Source organism: Ambystoma mexicanum, chromosome 7q, assembly GCF_040938575.1.
Source record: "Ambystoma mexicanum isolate Mex_15411 chromosome 7q, UKY_AmexF1_1, whole genome shotgun sequence".
NCBI lineage: Eukaryota > Metazoa > Chordata > Amphibia > Caudata > Ambystomatidae > Ambystoma > Ambystoma mexicanum.
Window position 1 is genome coordinate 984,103,471 of NC_090941.1, and position 15,763 is coordinate 984,119,233.

The 15,763-nt window shown below is 43.7% G+C and overlaps 1 protein-coding gene across 5 annotated transcripts in view; it reads left to right on the forward strand.

Moving 5' to 3' along the window:
* Positions 1–15,763, forward strand: part of P2RY6 (pyrimidinergic receptor P2Y6) — a 514,342-nt gene that overhangs the window by 311,039 nt on the left and 187,540 nt on the right. For all 5 annotated transcript variants that reach the window (XR_011284150.1, XM_069640103.1, XM_069640104.1 and 2 more), the window contains one exon: positions 1,224–1,311. The gene's annotated coding sequence lies outside the window, so the exon portion shown is untranslated. The remainder of the gene's footprint in view (positions 1–1,223; positions 1,312–15,763) is intronic.

Genomic DNA, 15,763 nt, shown 5'->3' on the forward strand with positions numbered 1-15,763 from the left:
GTTTTACCGTTGTGATTATTAAATTCTATTAAAATGAAGGGACAAACGCAGACTTGTTGGTGTATTATTTGAGACTGGATATGGTTTCAGACATGGGAGCAGGCCAGTAGCTGAAGAGAACCTACAGGAACAGTAAAGCTTTCTTGAGCAAAGGGTAAAATCAAGTATTTCTATAATCTGTTCACCACCAAGTCAGTGGATATCTGTAAATAAAAATAATTCCACTTTGACACGTTTTTGGACAAATTAATTATAACAAATGTATGTAGGCAATTATTGTATTTTCATTGGATGGAAACTGAACGCAAACACAGTATCATGAATGTCATTTTGGAGGAAAAAACGATTATTTCTAATCTCTATAATCATGGATTTTACTTTCTTTTTAGTATCTTGCCACTTTATTTTTATTATGAATTATTTCTCTTTATTGTTGGTGTGCTCTGCTTTCCCAGGGTTCACCCATCGGAACTCACCCCCTTTTCGATGTAATTATTTTTTCATAAGCCATACATACAGTTGAGTATGCATTTTTGTATTGTTTATTTATTTTCACAAAGTGGTACAGCTATGCTGTTATACATTGTCTTTTCTCTTGTCCTCATTTGTATTCAATGTATCTTTGAATCCAATCATGTTCTAACATTAAGCCAAGTGGCAAGGTTCCATGTGCTTCTATACCACCATTTGTAAATCTTTTCAGTGCTCCAGTATCTGTGGGGGGTGAGGAGTCTGGCACACCCTACTACACGCCTATCCACCTCCACCATCTCCCCAACTCATATCGCCTCGCCCAAACCTTTCCCCGCGCGCTCCAGACCCGATTGCTTGATAATATGAAGCAAAAAGCATTTTAGAACGTGCATCACCATAAAGTCCCATGGCGTGTGGCGTGTTATGAAAATGTAAATAAATAAATAAACGAGTTTAATCAATGCATATTTCAGAGTCACCAAGATGAATCGTTCTCTTTCTCAGGATCACTGCTGAATTCCTGCATTTGTTGCACTTTCTTCTTATATTTGTAGACTGCAGATGCTGCCTTTCTAAAGTATGATACAACACCTAGTGCGGATGGTGCCGATCGAGCCCTGTGTTTGGATTCCTTTTGATATTGACGTATCTTGCTTCTTGTATTTTACGGTACCACATGTGTAGGTCCTGTTTGCAGGAAGCATATGATTTTCATATTAATGTTGTTTGTGCCTCTTCTACTTTTACAGGAATGCCCTTTCAGATCATACTCACTTCAGGGGAGCATCTCGATTGCCATTGGCTGCAGTGCACAGAGATGTCCTTCAAGGATGCAAGGTACCACCTTTTAAATATGCAGTGTGTTTTCAACAATGGTTGTGCTTGTGTGAGCCTTAGTCTCCATGAAAAGAGGCTCTTGTTTAGTGGTGTTTGGCGGGTATGAACCCAATAATGTTTTAGAGGTAAAAGGTGAACTTTGAATATGATCTGGTTGGAAAAAAGCAATGCATTGCTAGATTGAAGGAAGCTATTTTTTTTTTAAATGGCTGTGTTTCTCGGGTAAAGAAATACACATGTGCTGCTTGCTGTCCGTGTAAAAGGCAGAGTAGTCATCTTGTGTTGCACATTCCAATTATCGTCCCATGATGATGCCGGTAAGATAGCTCAGCAGGTTGAGCGCTCGTTGCTTGCGATCTGAGCGTGATCTGCAGGTTGCAGACTCGAATCCCTGCAAGGCCAACTCAGCCTTTCATCCATCCGAGGTCGATAAATGAGTACATATTTCGGTCGTGTGACATTGTATGTAAATATGCGCTCTGTAAATCGCTTTGGATTAAGGCGCTATATAAATAACACATCATTATCATATAAGTGAACTTGGGTTTCGTGTCCAGAACAGTGCTTCCTCAGGACTTGCAATTATGTATCTGATCTGTTACTTTGTAATTCGTTTATTTATGATACACCAAGTAATCCACAAGACAATTTAAATGTAAACATTGATTTCCATATAAGACATTACGAGTCCTACCACTGTTCCAATAGAATTTTGAGCTATGTACAATGGAGTGTGCGTGCACTTGGTCTTGTTGTGTGTCGCATTATCTGCACTTGTACCGCAGCTGGGAGCACCAATGGCAGTCCAGCCATCACAACCTTTGCTTTTATTGCTTGAACCTACGCTGTGACCCCCATCAGAGCTGTCCTTGGGGCATAAGATGGAATTTGCCAGGCCAGTCTAGGGAATGCCGCCCAGGGCACAATAGGACACTATGCATTGGCATAGCAGGTCCCAGAGGGGGGACCATATCTCCCCAGAAGGTATGCAAGAGAAAAGAGGTCTTTAAGCTGCCTATTGTTTGCTTTTCTCTTGAAATAACAGATTACGCAAGAACCATAGAGTAGGAAATCGAACACACAAGCCCAGATAAGGGTGCATTTATGTGCCACTCTCTTCCCACAAGAACCAGCAAACACCCGATGACCACTATACTGTGGCACAGTCATTTAGAGGTCTTTGTAAACTCCTGAAATACTTTGTACCTTATCTTCCAATTATTGTGTCATTTTTTAATTCAATGTATTTGAGTTCATTAGGGGAATGGTTATGTAGTGTCACTTCCTATGGTTTCATAAAGGATGTCACATGGCTTGTGATGTCACTTCCTCTCTTCCTCAAACATTGGCTACATTATATACGTGCCCAATCTCTCTTTGTGCTGGGAACAACAGGACTGCCAGTTGTGTGATTATTTAGCTGTGATTTTACAGTGTACTCTGCGAAGACCAACACGCAAGCTGTCACATGGAAATATACTTTACTCACCCTGAGCTGATCTGAGGGTCTGCAATGCTAATACTCTCCATCGAGCTCTCATGCGACCTCTACACAAGACATCTCTGCTTTTCCTGAACAGTTCTGAACAGTTCCTTAAACTACAAACACTGCTGCATGCACTGCTATGCCCCTTTCTCTCTCTTCTCAGACTACGGCAGTGGTGGAAATGGAAAAAATTGGTGGGGGATCCCACAAGGGCTCAGGTGGGGGCGGATTGGGGGGTGGGGCCTGAGGAGGCAGGGTTTATGGGGGGCGGAGCTGACAGTTGACCTCCGATCAAAGGAAATGTCTAAAATAATAGGTTAAAATGGCGCTATTTCTTTCATGCTGCTTCTTTTCCAAACTATATATGAATTCCATTTTAAACCAACTTCCATGGCACTGGTGATGAGTTACTTCACTATGCGGATAATAGTTTTGATCAATGTTGCTTAGTAAATATTCTTTAAAATGCACAATTTGCATCATATTTTATTTATTTTAAAAAACCTCCCACTTGGGTACTATTCAAACAGAGGGATTTCTGTTTGCCATAAGCAACGTTTTCTTTTACTTGAACCACACTCCTGCAGCTCCCCTCTGAAAGCCGTTGGGTAACTTTATTCTGTGTGATAGTTTCAATGTTAATAGGGGTATTTATTTATTTATTCATGCAATGTTTGTCGGATACCTGTATATTTATTTATTTATTTATGCAATGAATGTCGGATACAGGTTGACAAACATTGCATAAATATTTAATCCGGGTCCATGTATCCGACAAACATTGCATAAATAAATAAATAAACCGGGCCGTGGCTGAGGACTGTAACTTCCTCGTGTGACCCCTTGCACGGGGTCACCAGAGAAAGTTACAGTTTGCCTTTCCTGCAGCTGTGACATGTATCAAAGTAGTCTTATGTCAAAAGCGACATAAGCATGCCTGCCGAGAGACAAAGCTGCCTACAATGCACGCCAACTACCCACAACCCACTGCACCTCCCCTCCCATCAGAATGCCTACATTCTGATTGGAGGGGCTGGTCATGGCAGCAGTGTGCTGCTCCGCCCCCCTACTCCATTCCATCATGGGTGCTTTCTTCCCACCTTCCCCTCCATCCCCCTCGCCCCCTAGTACAGAGCATGGGTTTGAGACGGCTGACTCTGGCTTGATCCCGAGATCCGGCTACACATCTGGTGCCGGATCTCGGATCTGATGAGAGCCGGCCAATCGCCAGCACTGGACTACGGTCTCTTTGGAGGTGCCCTGCTACCTACAGCGCTTCAACGCTATATCAAATGGCAGGCGGCGCTATGAAAGATTTCTTAACCTAACCTGCAGTTATGTTATGTTATTTGGCATTTATATAGCGCTCTATACATCATTGGTATGACCTCAAAGTGCTGGTAGGTGGAACGCCCTCAGGGACCATAGACCAGGTCAGTTGAGAGAATAAGGTGACATAGGGTGCTTGAGTGCACCAATTGTGTGGGCAGCCGATGCAATTGCCCAATGGTAGCTGCAGTCTAGCATTAGGTGTGGTGGTAATTGATATCAGTTGAATGTGTGCAGTCTGGAGGATAAACAGGAAGACTGTGTTCTGGCTGTGTTAGGCCTGTGTAGCACGCTTATGTGAGCAGCTAGGACAAAATTGATTGAGGGGTGTAGCTGCACTCTAATTGAGTGTTGGTGTAGAGTAGAGAGTAAGCATAGTTGTATGGGAGGTGAGTGTTTGAATGGAGGTATAATCAAAGGAGCTCGCGATTCCGGATTTCAAGGGTACGTTTGCTTAATAGTGACTTAATAAGCGTATTTAGTGGCGTCATTGCTTGGGATCAAATTGAGCATTTGTCATCGGGTTGCAGGTTTTAGGCGCCTCAGATGGGCATAGTCGGCATTACGGAAAGAGCCACATTTTAGAGCTTTACGGAAGGTCATATAATCTTTGGTGTGTTGAATATTTGGGGGAGTGTGTTCCACAAAGTTGGGGCCAAGGTTGAGAAGGCGGATTCTCCAATCCTGACAGAGGTTGGAATCACTAGAAAGAGGGCAGTGCTTGATCTTAGGGTGTGAGATGGGAGGTAGGGTTTTATCTTCTGTTGTAGGTACGTTGGGACGGTCTTGTGCACTGCTCAGTGAGTGATGCATAGGCTCTTGAAGGTGGCCCTTCGTCCGACTGGGAGCCAGTGGAGGGTTTGGAGAGTGGGTGAGATGTGGTCTCTGTGTCCCAGGGCGAGGAGCAGTTTTGCGGCAGCGTTTTGGGCTCTTTGGAGTTTGTTGAGTTTGTCTGCCGGTGCTCCCAGTTATAGGGAGTTGGCATAATCCAGTCTTGACAGCCCCATAGACATAACTGCGTCCAGTCTGTTGGGGTAGGAGAGGTGGGGAAAATTATGTCTGAGAAGTTTGAGGTGGTAGTGACAGCATTTTTACACATTGCTGATCTGATGGGAGATGGTTAGGCCTGAGTCCATAGTGCAGCCTAGGTTTTTGACTATATCGGAGGGGCGGGAAGGTGGGCCGAGGGAGTGGGGCCATGGGAGCAGATGTGGGAGAAGGGCAGTATTGCCGCACACCATGATTTCGGTTTTATCAGGGTTCAAAAGGAGGTGGTTTTTAGTCATCCATCAGTCAATATCATGGAGACAAACTTCAAGGTCGGGATGAGGGTTGGTGCTTGTCTTGGGGATTCGTAGGATAATTTGTGTATCATCAGCATAGTTGTAACAGGAGAGGTTGTGCGTACAGATGATTCCTGCTAGAGCGGTCAGATAGAGGTTGAACAGGAGAGCAGATAGGCATGCGCCTTGGGGTACTCCAGTGTTCACTGAGCGAGCAGTTGAGACAAAGGGGAGAGGAAAGATATTTGTTTCCTATTGCAGAGGAAGGAGTCAATCCATTTGAGAGCAGTGCCACAGATTCCTAGGGAGTGGAGGCGGTCAAGAGGATTGCATGGTTAACTGTGTCAAAGGCTGCAGAGGGATCGAGGAGAATCAGTACTGCACAGCCCTCAGAGTCTGCAGTGACCTTGAAATCATTCCAGATCGAGATCAGAGTGGTTTCTGTTCCATGTCACGGTCTGAAGCCTGATTGTGCAGGGTTGAGGAGATTTTTGGATTCTACAAAGGAGTTGAGCTGGGAGTATGCAGTCTGGTCAACGAGTTTCGTACGAAATCTGGTGTTGGAGATCGGTCTGTAATTCTTGGGGTCAAGGGATGCCTTTTTTAGAAGTGGCTTGACATGCGCTATTTTGAAGGCTTCAGAGAAGATGCAAGAGGTGAGGGAGTCATTTCGTATGGCTCTTACATGTTCTCAGACGCAGGTAGAGGAGAATATTTCTTGCAGGACAGAGGTGTGACAGGGGTCGAGGGGCAACCCAGAGGGTTCGCTGGCTGATAGTAGGTTAAGGAACTCTTCCCTGGAGATTGGTTTGAAGGAGTCAAAAATAGGTAAAGTGGGGTCAGGGCAGTGCGTCAGTAGCTGTGACATTTCATAGGTCTTAACCGCAGGCAAAATAAGTCCCTATATTTTCCATTGGTAAAGCAGAGGCCAGGAGCCAACGGTAATAAGGACTAATGGACTAAATTCAGACACGAGAGGCCTACCCACGTACTCTCTGTGAAACGGAAAATCAGCGGCTGCTCAGATGCTGGAACACTGCCAGTGCTTGGCATCTGTGCGTGGTTTCAAGCATCCCATCGCCTTCACATCAGGAAATTGTTTAATTTCCCTAATGACCATGAATAAATCCATTTATTGCAGAGTGGTACCTAACAGGGCTCGTTAAATCGACAAGGCGAGTCATTGGTGAGATCGCCATATGCCAGCTGTGCAGTAATCACATTGCAGCTGATTAAAGGTAAACATTTTTGGTGTTAGCGCACACATGTAAAGGAGGGTGCAGTGGGGTGTCACAAGATAAAATAAATATTTGAGTCCCATCTCTTTTCTTATAGGGTATGGGTCTACAACCTGTGGCTCTCCAGATATTTTGGACTACAACCCCAATCACCCTCGGTATTGTTTTTTAAATACCTGAGTTTGGTTTCTAAGTGCAGATCTGGGATTCGGACCTCAGTTACTCTGATTGATCTTGCGTCCAGAAGCAGCCCGTTGCTCCTGTGCTATCCTCCATTATTCGATATACTGACGAGGGCTTTGGAGTTTTTCAGTTCAAGACATATGGGGAGGTGAAAGTGATAGCGGGAACACACACAGTCCATACGACAGGCAGAAGTATCACAAACCTCAAAAGCATTATGATTGACCTAGAAAATAAAGTCTTGAATTTCAGTTTATTTTATTTCTGTACACTTATGTATTTAATTGCTTTCTGAAGTGCTTACCTTTCGTTGTGCAGCTATTTTGCAGTGCCCATTTGTGCAGTACGGGTGTAGCCCAAATCAGGGATTGCCCCCTGTGCTGGTGACGAGGGGCTTATAGGTGATTTTGTCAGTCCCTCTGGGGAATAGGTCCCCACACAGTATGATTGCCAAGACTGATCCATTCTTGGATTGGGTGGCAGTGATGAGGGCTGATCATGAAAAAGGCTGCCTAGGACTGGGCGATGGATGACCTTTGACCCATTAGGGCAAATAATCTGCTATTATTTCCTGTCCGACTTAACTATTTCGAGCAAGACCAGTGCTGCCAAAGAAAACGTCAATGGACGAATTGTCACCTCAATACATTTGGTTGGTAAATAAGGAATTATGGCATTTGGTGCTTAAATAGTGTGACCAGACTTCCCGGTTTTGGGGGTGGACAGTTCCAGTTTTTCACATGTCCTCATGTTCCAACCTGCTTCTGTAAAGAAATAAAATGTCCTGGTTTTAATGAAACATTTTAAAACCAAATCCTTATCAGAGAACTTCTCCCATAAACAGTGGGGAGCTCATTTTGCTTCAAGGAGTAATTTGTCGGTGGGGAGAAGTTACGTGTTGACATACATATAGGCGGCTCCCCACCACCAAATTATCATCATTTGCATGGGGGATGTGCAAAGGTACAGGGCAAAAGGCGGTGTACATATGTGTACGCCGCCTTTTGCCCTACTCTTTTGCACTCCGCCATGCAAAATGACGACACATTGTCTAGCATACTCGCATGCCAGTCGGCTTTTAATTTTAATTGTGTGCACGGCTTGCCATGCACGCATGATAAGCAGTGTTCACAATTACAAATAAACACTGGCCGACTGAGTTTGTCAGTAGCGTTTAATTGTCGGCCGGATTTAAGGGCACCTGACAATACCCTTTTGTCAAGCCAATCGTAGAAATATATTTTGCAGATCCTAATTTCTCATTGAGCTCATCAATTCTGTGTCGTGGTTTATTACGTGGTCACACTCAACTCAGGGAGTTCCTTTCCCCCAATCAAAGTGGCACACAACAAAGCACTATTATTTTGTTAAGATTCAATTTGGTAAGGCCTCCAACCCATCTCGCACCCATTCCCAACAAATACCCAGTGCCACAATGGACTAGGAACCAAGTCAGTGTGTACTATGAATATAGATTTAATAATTTATTTAAACCAAATTTGACAGACTAACATCAACCACCAATGCTGTGACAACACAAGAACAAAAATGACTTCCGTAATAGCACTAACACAGGGATAATATTAAGATATGCAGTCACAATTTCCCACAGCTTTCTTTTCAAATCACCCACCAATACAGAAAAAGAACAATTCAAGGCACACAGTGATTGCTGATTTGGTTATACAACTATTTCTTCCAGGAACACCACCCTCCAAACATCAATTAGGCTTCACTCCTCTGAATTGAAAGCAAGTGTCAGAGAGTGAGAGAGAGTGGGAACACAATGGCAACATCGTTTTGGGTTCTGATAGAAAAATGCATTCTTTGGAACAGAGATCCAAGGGGAGAAATTGTTTTGCACTTATTGCTACAGAGGCAATATAAGGGAAATTAAAACAAGGGGAACATTCATTTGGCCACATCTAAAAAGAACAGGCTGGGCTTTGTGGTTTGCGTCAGAGCACAATGGGAACAAGGTAGTCAGTCAAAATCTCGAAACCAAAATATCGAATACAAAAAGACCGAAAAAAAAAATATCGAAAAAAAAAATATCGAATTTTTTATTTATTTATTTATATATGTTTTTGGGGTCAGGTAAGTAAAAAAAAGGGGTAAAATAAAAAAAAAATGAAAAAAAGGGGGGTTGGGGGGGGAACCCCCCCATTTAAAAAAAAAACACATTGAAAAAAAAATTCGATATTTTATTTTTCGGCCTTTTGTATTCGAGATTTTGGTTTTCGAGATTTTGGTTTTCGATATTATCACTATAAACCTGGGAACAAAGGGGCAATTTCGTTTTTTCCACCACACATCCAAAGGAAATACCAGGCTTCACACTTCTGTTTTGAAATGAAGGGGATCATTGGGGAATTTCGTTTTGCACACTGCACACTCACTTGCAAACAGGGTTTTGGGGATTCATTCTTTTGGATTCAGGAGCCCGCTTTCTGTACAGAGGTCAGGGGTTTTCTTACAAATATTCAATCAAATATGTCTTTACAGTCTCGAAACACACTGGGAGGTGCTTGCTAGTTTCGAATGCTAACAAAACACATCTTGTGATTTCTATAGGGGAATTAATTGATTTACTTTAATTAAATATGCTAAGGATCTACACAGACAAACAGGGTATTTTTTCTATGGGGAAATAACTAAAACAATACTTGAAAATGCAGGGCCCACCCAGTCTATGGCTTTCGGATAGTTTTACTTACAGGAGATGCCTTGTAGTGGACTTCATGGATCAGCAGGGCACCTCTGGGACAGCAAGGGTGCCAGTCAAGGATAGTCCCCTCTGGCTCCTCCAAGGGCTCCCAGTCAGCTTTTCTGTCTCCTGGTCCCTGTCGCCAATGCAAGATTTGGGGCCTCTCTGGTTGGGTGTTTCTCGCAAGAGTTCAGCAGCAGGTTACCTTCTGGAATAAGTGAAAAAGCCCAGTTCTGATGCAAACTGGTCTACTTATAGGGCAAATGACATCACAAACTTGTCATGATTCCCACGGAAGGGATTGGTTAGTTCTCTCACCACCTCCCACCTGTGTGCAAATAGGACAAGGAGTTGAGGGGTGTGAGTTAGGAAAACTGGGGGAGGAGCTTTTGTCATCCCAAACTGACATGTGACACTGGCATGTGGGTTTGGCATGTTTAAACTCTGAAAATCTATCAACATGGCAAGTACCCTAATTTTTCAAATCTATACATGTATGGATACATTTTTAAGAACTACATTTTAAGGCACATCAGATGATACTAATCCGAAGTCGGCACACCCTTCCTGTTCAGAGATACAATTTTTATTCATTTACTCAGGAGCCGCATTAGTGAAAAATATGACACTTCATACTTCCCATGTTAATTTTTTCCTTCACCCTCACACCAGCTTTCAAATCTCTCAGAATGAAGGGAAGGCCCAAATCAAATTTTCCTTAATAATGACTGTTCTGTTTATCACACAAAAATCGTGTTGGCATGGTTACAAAGGGGATTACTGTCACCTTTAATAAAAGTCTGGAATGAGCGTTGTGGCATATACGCTGCCCTTTTTATGCAATAACATTTATTTTTCTATTAACCAAACCCCAGCTTCACAGGCGTCGCTCACTCTAGCCCCCACCTTTGTTACTCAAAGTTTCATTTATCCTTAAACATGTGACCAGCCAGATGCTGGCTCATGTATATCTTAGCCTATCCCTCTTTGGCCTCCCAATGTTTCTGGCTATAGCTTTAATGCACATTGTACGGGAGTTGTGAGCTCAAGGTCACTAGTGCTGAAAAAACTGCCAGGTCTTTAGCTATTGCCACAGTGGTTTGCATCAATGGCAGTGTATGTCTTTGTATTTTTAAGCAATGGACCTGCTTTATTGTTGACAATCAGACCTCCCTCTCCAGGACAAGCAAAGGAAAGATCTTTGAGGTTAAAGTGTCATTTCAGTAGAAATGCCCAGCTGCATTTACACTTCTACAAGAAAAGGCATTAAAACTCACACACACTATATTTTACATGAAGCATTTTACAAGGCATCCTTATATCCATGTGTTATGTCTTTCCTTTAATCTCACAGTTGTCAAAGACATGAGTATCACTTCTGGATTGTCCATACACAGGGCCGTTATACAAGAACACCATGTTCACCTTGAATAAAAGTGGCCAATTCTCTTTGCATACAGTCATTTGGATGAGGAAAAAGGAAGTTCTTTTATTTCTTATAATTGCAATAAGCTTGGCTTCACTTGAAATTTCTGGATCACAACCTGGTATTACATTGAAGATAATGTACACACTGCTATCTGTCTATTTAAGTAAAAAGTGTAGCTTTCCATGGATTTAGTAAAACAGCATTTTCAGCCATGTCTTTCTCTTTCCTTGCTCAAATGCATTGTGCATATCTTTGCACTTTTGAACTTCCCAGCATATGTCTCCTTTATTTGAGATTGAGGCCTGTCTTTAGTTCAGTAGGCCTCATGTCGGACATCACCATTTCTGTGCTGGCTTTAATCTTCAATGGGACTCCACTTTAGCCAGCTTCCTTCAAATCACTCTGGCCTCTATTTCTGGAATCAGGGGCTATTTTTTACCCCACATGCCCCTCCTCCTGACTCTTTGATTCCAGTGATACAGGGAGAAGAGCAAGGAAAGAGTGGGGTATCTATTTGCTTTTGGCCTTGGTTCTCTCCAGGCATTTCCTTGTGCATGTCGCTGTTTTCCCTGTCCTGAGGGAATGGTGCTCTGGTCTGCACTCCTCTCCTTTCGGATGTTGGGTTTTGGTCCTGGACCCCTCCCTCTCCGGTAGCTCCACCTCCGGCCTGTAGAAGCAAGTAGTTATTTAATCTGCCGAGAATAAAAGAGAGGTTAAGTATTTCATACAGTCCTAATTTCCCTGGTATGAATGACGTACCAATTGACAACAAACAACAAGTTACACATTACTTTTCACTTAACATATACAATTCGGAACATGATCATTACTTTTGGTGCATTCCTGATAAGTATAAGTCATTCCACTTCCCTGTAAATGTGTGATTTTCTCCATCTGGGTTTCATTTCTTTACTTCTGTTCTTCAGATGGTTCCTGGGCTCTACCCTCACTGGGTTCTTCAATCAGTCGCAAAGGCTGTCTGTGATGACTGCTTTTCAACTGATTGATATGGCCCCATGTCTCTTCCATCTGTTCTCCTTTGGGGATGCAGATCTTCTAGGCAACAGGTGAGATTTTATCAACAATTTCAAAAGTGCTGTGTTAAGATGGGAGGAACTTCTGCTATTTTGGTCTGGTTCCATTGGAAATTGTACAGGTAGACCCTGTCTCCTAATTCATACTCTTTCCTGGTAGTCTTTAAGTCAGAAAGACTTAGGCCCGCGGAAAGCAGAGTTGTAGTCTGCCGGTCCGGAAAGTGTGCCAGTACGTTGCTACTGGCACCCTTATATCCGGACCGGCAGACTTGTAATGAGGCCCGTTGTGTTCAAAACCTGAACTGATTGTCAATACCACAAACACAAAAGTACTAATATTGTATGGCAGAAGTCCCAGAAGGCAGAGGTTTGAGATGGGGGAGCGCCGTCCACTGAGATTGGTAATACGTTTGACTATCTGAGTGTGTGATTTTCCTCCAACAGCTCTTGGTTCCCCAAATAAAGCGGGCCACTTTCCTTTCAAATACTTCAAGACCAATTGTAAGTTTCCAAAAGCAGAACGTTCCATCAATCCTGCTCTTTGATATATGAAAGTAACGCCCTGTCTGAACAAGCTTGTGGGCGCACAATTATGGGGATATGACTATCTTGTACGCCTGTTGACGTCTGAAAATAGATTTCTAAAGCAGCTGCTTGCAGTCCCACAATCTAAACTGTCTAGAATCCACGTATATTTGGAATTAGGTGTTCAAGGTATTGACGCCCAATTGACTGTTAGGTCTGTTGCCCACTGATTTCTGACTTGGGCGAGACTAGCGAAGAATAGGTATATGCTACTTTTACAGGAGGCAATTGCCAGTGATGCTGCAATGAAACCACAATGACTGTGTCATGTGAAGTTAATCTTACTGTGGTTAGGTTTATCAGATCTCTGGTGCCATAGCGAAAACAGAAAACGAAAAACTTGCTTTCTGCAATTTTTATAACGTTGTTCCTTTGGACAAGTGGATGAAAGCGCAGCACTCATAATATAAGTTATCAATTCATTCATTTTAATCAAGAGCTTCAAATGGATTGCATATTTTCCTATTTGTTCCAGACTTTACATTTGAAACTTCGATTGCAGACCCTCCCAGTTTTTTCAATGGGGAAGAAGTGGAAAAAAAAAGCCATTGTACGTAATATAATCTGTTCGAGTTGCATCTGGTGGAGTCTCCTATTCATGTATTACTTTTATGACCATTCTGTCAATTGTTAAGACATCAATGGTCAATTGTGCAGGTGTTCGTATGATGAGATAGTTTAATGTGCAGTGAGTCTATTTGTGTGCAGGGCCTGGTGTTGCTGGGAAACTGTCTTTATACCTCCTTCAGTATCCACTGCATAGCTGTGTAGAGTTTGGGATCACTCTTCTATTGTATTTGATTGTATTGTAAATTGAGTTTAAAGAAGTGCTTATGTGATTTGTTTGACAAACCTATGGTAACAAATACACATACAATACTGAACTTCTGTTCAGTATTGTATGTGTACTGAACCCCTGTTCACCCCCTGATCTTTGAGCACAGTATCATGTTCAACACTCTGCACCTCCAAATGATCACAGTTCTCCACCACCTGATATTCTCCCTCTGTTTTCCTCTCAACCTACTTGCCACTTTTTTAAAAATTCTCCTCTACCCCAGTCTTTGATATCCAGTGTATGCCAGTCAGCTGAGACACTCCCCCAGCTTTTAATCCTTGTATTGTGCTTGAGCTGCAGAACCATTGTAGGCACCAGCTCCTGCTCCTTGCAATGTCTGACTGAGAATGCACTTCAGTTTCCCTCCTGCTCCTCTCACATGCCTGATTGGTTCAGCAACTTGTATAACCATTAAACCCCTCCCTCTAAGTTAGCCTAAACTGAGAGTGTCTGCACCTGTGGATGTGATTTGAAGTAGGGCCTGTGATTGGCACTTTCTTGCTGCTTCACCTGTATGTGATACATATTTTAAAGGCTGGACCAAGCTTTCAATCGTGTGTACCCTCTTTTTGAAATTCAGTCTCCCAGTCTGTGAATTTGATGCAGATCCATACAGACCACTAAACGTTCCGTCCATCAGCTGTTTTGTTCTGCTGAAGTCACCCGAACATTTGAATGCCCCAGCGTGGGTCCCATGCCTGCCTGGCCTAGAGACGCAAGCTACACCTCCCGGGTGATGCCAAGTGAAGCCGAAACATGTCTGAGATTGCTGATGGTCTTGTGCAGAAGGGATGTGACCAAACAGTTCATGCTGGACTGTTCCTCTTTGGGTGGGACCGAGCCTGGTTTGCATATGGCCTTTTACCTTTTGTAATGTCTTGGCAGGAAAAGAACGATGGTCTGGAGGGTTGCCCAGAGCAATGCCAGAGGTTAAGATTATTTCTAAACCTTCCAGCCATCTTCTCTTTGTTTTGATGCTGGTGTACAAACCACCAAAAGCATCCTTGAATTGTGTGCTGGTTCTCTGCAGGAGCGCTTTACTCCTGCAATGTTAGGATATGATATGTCATTTATAACGTGCCTGTACACAAGTGTTTCTAGGCATGACAAGACAAGGAAGGGGAAGACAAAGGGCAACAAAATAAACAATCTTACTAGGCCTTGTGTCACTCAGATCGTGCAAGTGCAGAGAGAAGGGAGAGGAGAAGTGCCAGGGGGAGGGAAAGGGAGAGTGCAATAAGCATAGCTGAAGTAAGTGCTGTGGATGTGGCCGGTTCTAAGTAAGTGCAAGGAGGCAGGGGACTGTAGGGTTGCATATACAGTCCCTAGTGCGTGGTAGGCCCGGTGGCAGTGCATGGGGCTACTGGTCATGAAGGAGCCTGGTCCCCATAAGGTTCAGAGGGAGGCCAGGTAAGCAGTTAGTTCATCAGACAAGAACATCAGCAGGAGAGAGAGAAAGAGAAAGCAGTAGCAAAAAGGAAGGTACTGAGTTGCTTCCGGAACCTGAGGTGGTCCTGCTCAAGTTTGAGAGAGGCAGGGAGGCTGTTCCAGAGGGATACACCAGCTGAGGAGAGAGATCTACACCCCACTCTCAGCCTGGAGAAGCGTCGGACACTAAGAGAGTTGGAAGTGGATGAGCAGAGGGCTCGAGAAGGAAAGTGCTTAGGAAGAGAGAGTTGGATGTAATGTGGCCCACGGCCCAAGAAAGCCTTGTGGACAATGCAGAGGGTCTTGAATTTGATCCTTGCAGCCACAGGGAGCCAGTGCAGAGATTTCAGGACTGCAGAGATACAGTCCTTGGGCTTGAGGCCAAGGACAAGTCTTGCAGGCCTGTTCTGGATTAGTTAGCAGAGTGCGAAGAGTAGAGGCAGGCAGATTTAGAAAGAGGCTGTTACAGTAGTCCAGCCTGGAGGGAACAAGGGTTCTGGAGACAGTGAGCTTCTGGGGCAAAATGAGAAAAGGAAGAGTACCTCTGAGGAGGTGAAGCTTGTAGTGGAACTTCTTAGAGACATCCTTGAAGTGAGGAGAGACGGCGAGGGTGGAGTCGAAAATGACATCAAGGTTTTTGCCTCGCAGGAAGGTGCAGGTAGAGGGACCAAGGAGGGTGGCCAGAGTAAAAGTGGGAACTGGGGTCCCAATGAGAAGGATCTCAGTCTTATTGGCATTCAGGCAGAGATCGTTAGAGGCACACTATTCCTGAATTGCAGATAGAGAAGAAAAGAGGCCGAGGGGAGCATAAAGGAGAGCTGAGTGTCATCCACAGAACACTGAAAGTTAGGAGAGAAGGTAGGGATGAGCCGGGCCAGAGGCGCCAAGTAAAGGTTGAAGAGCCAGGGTGGG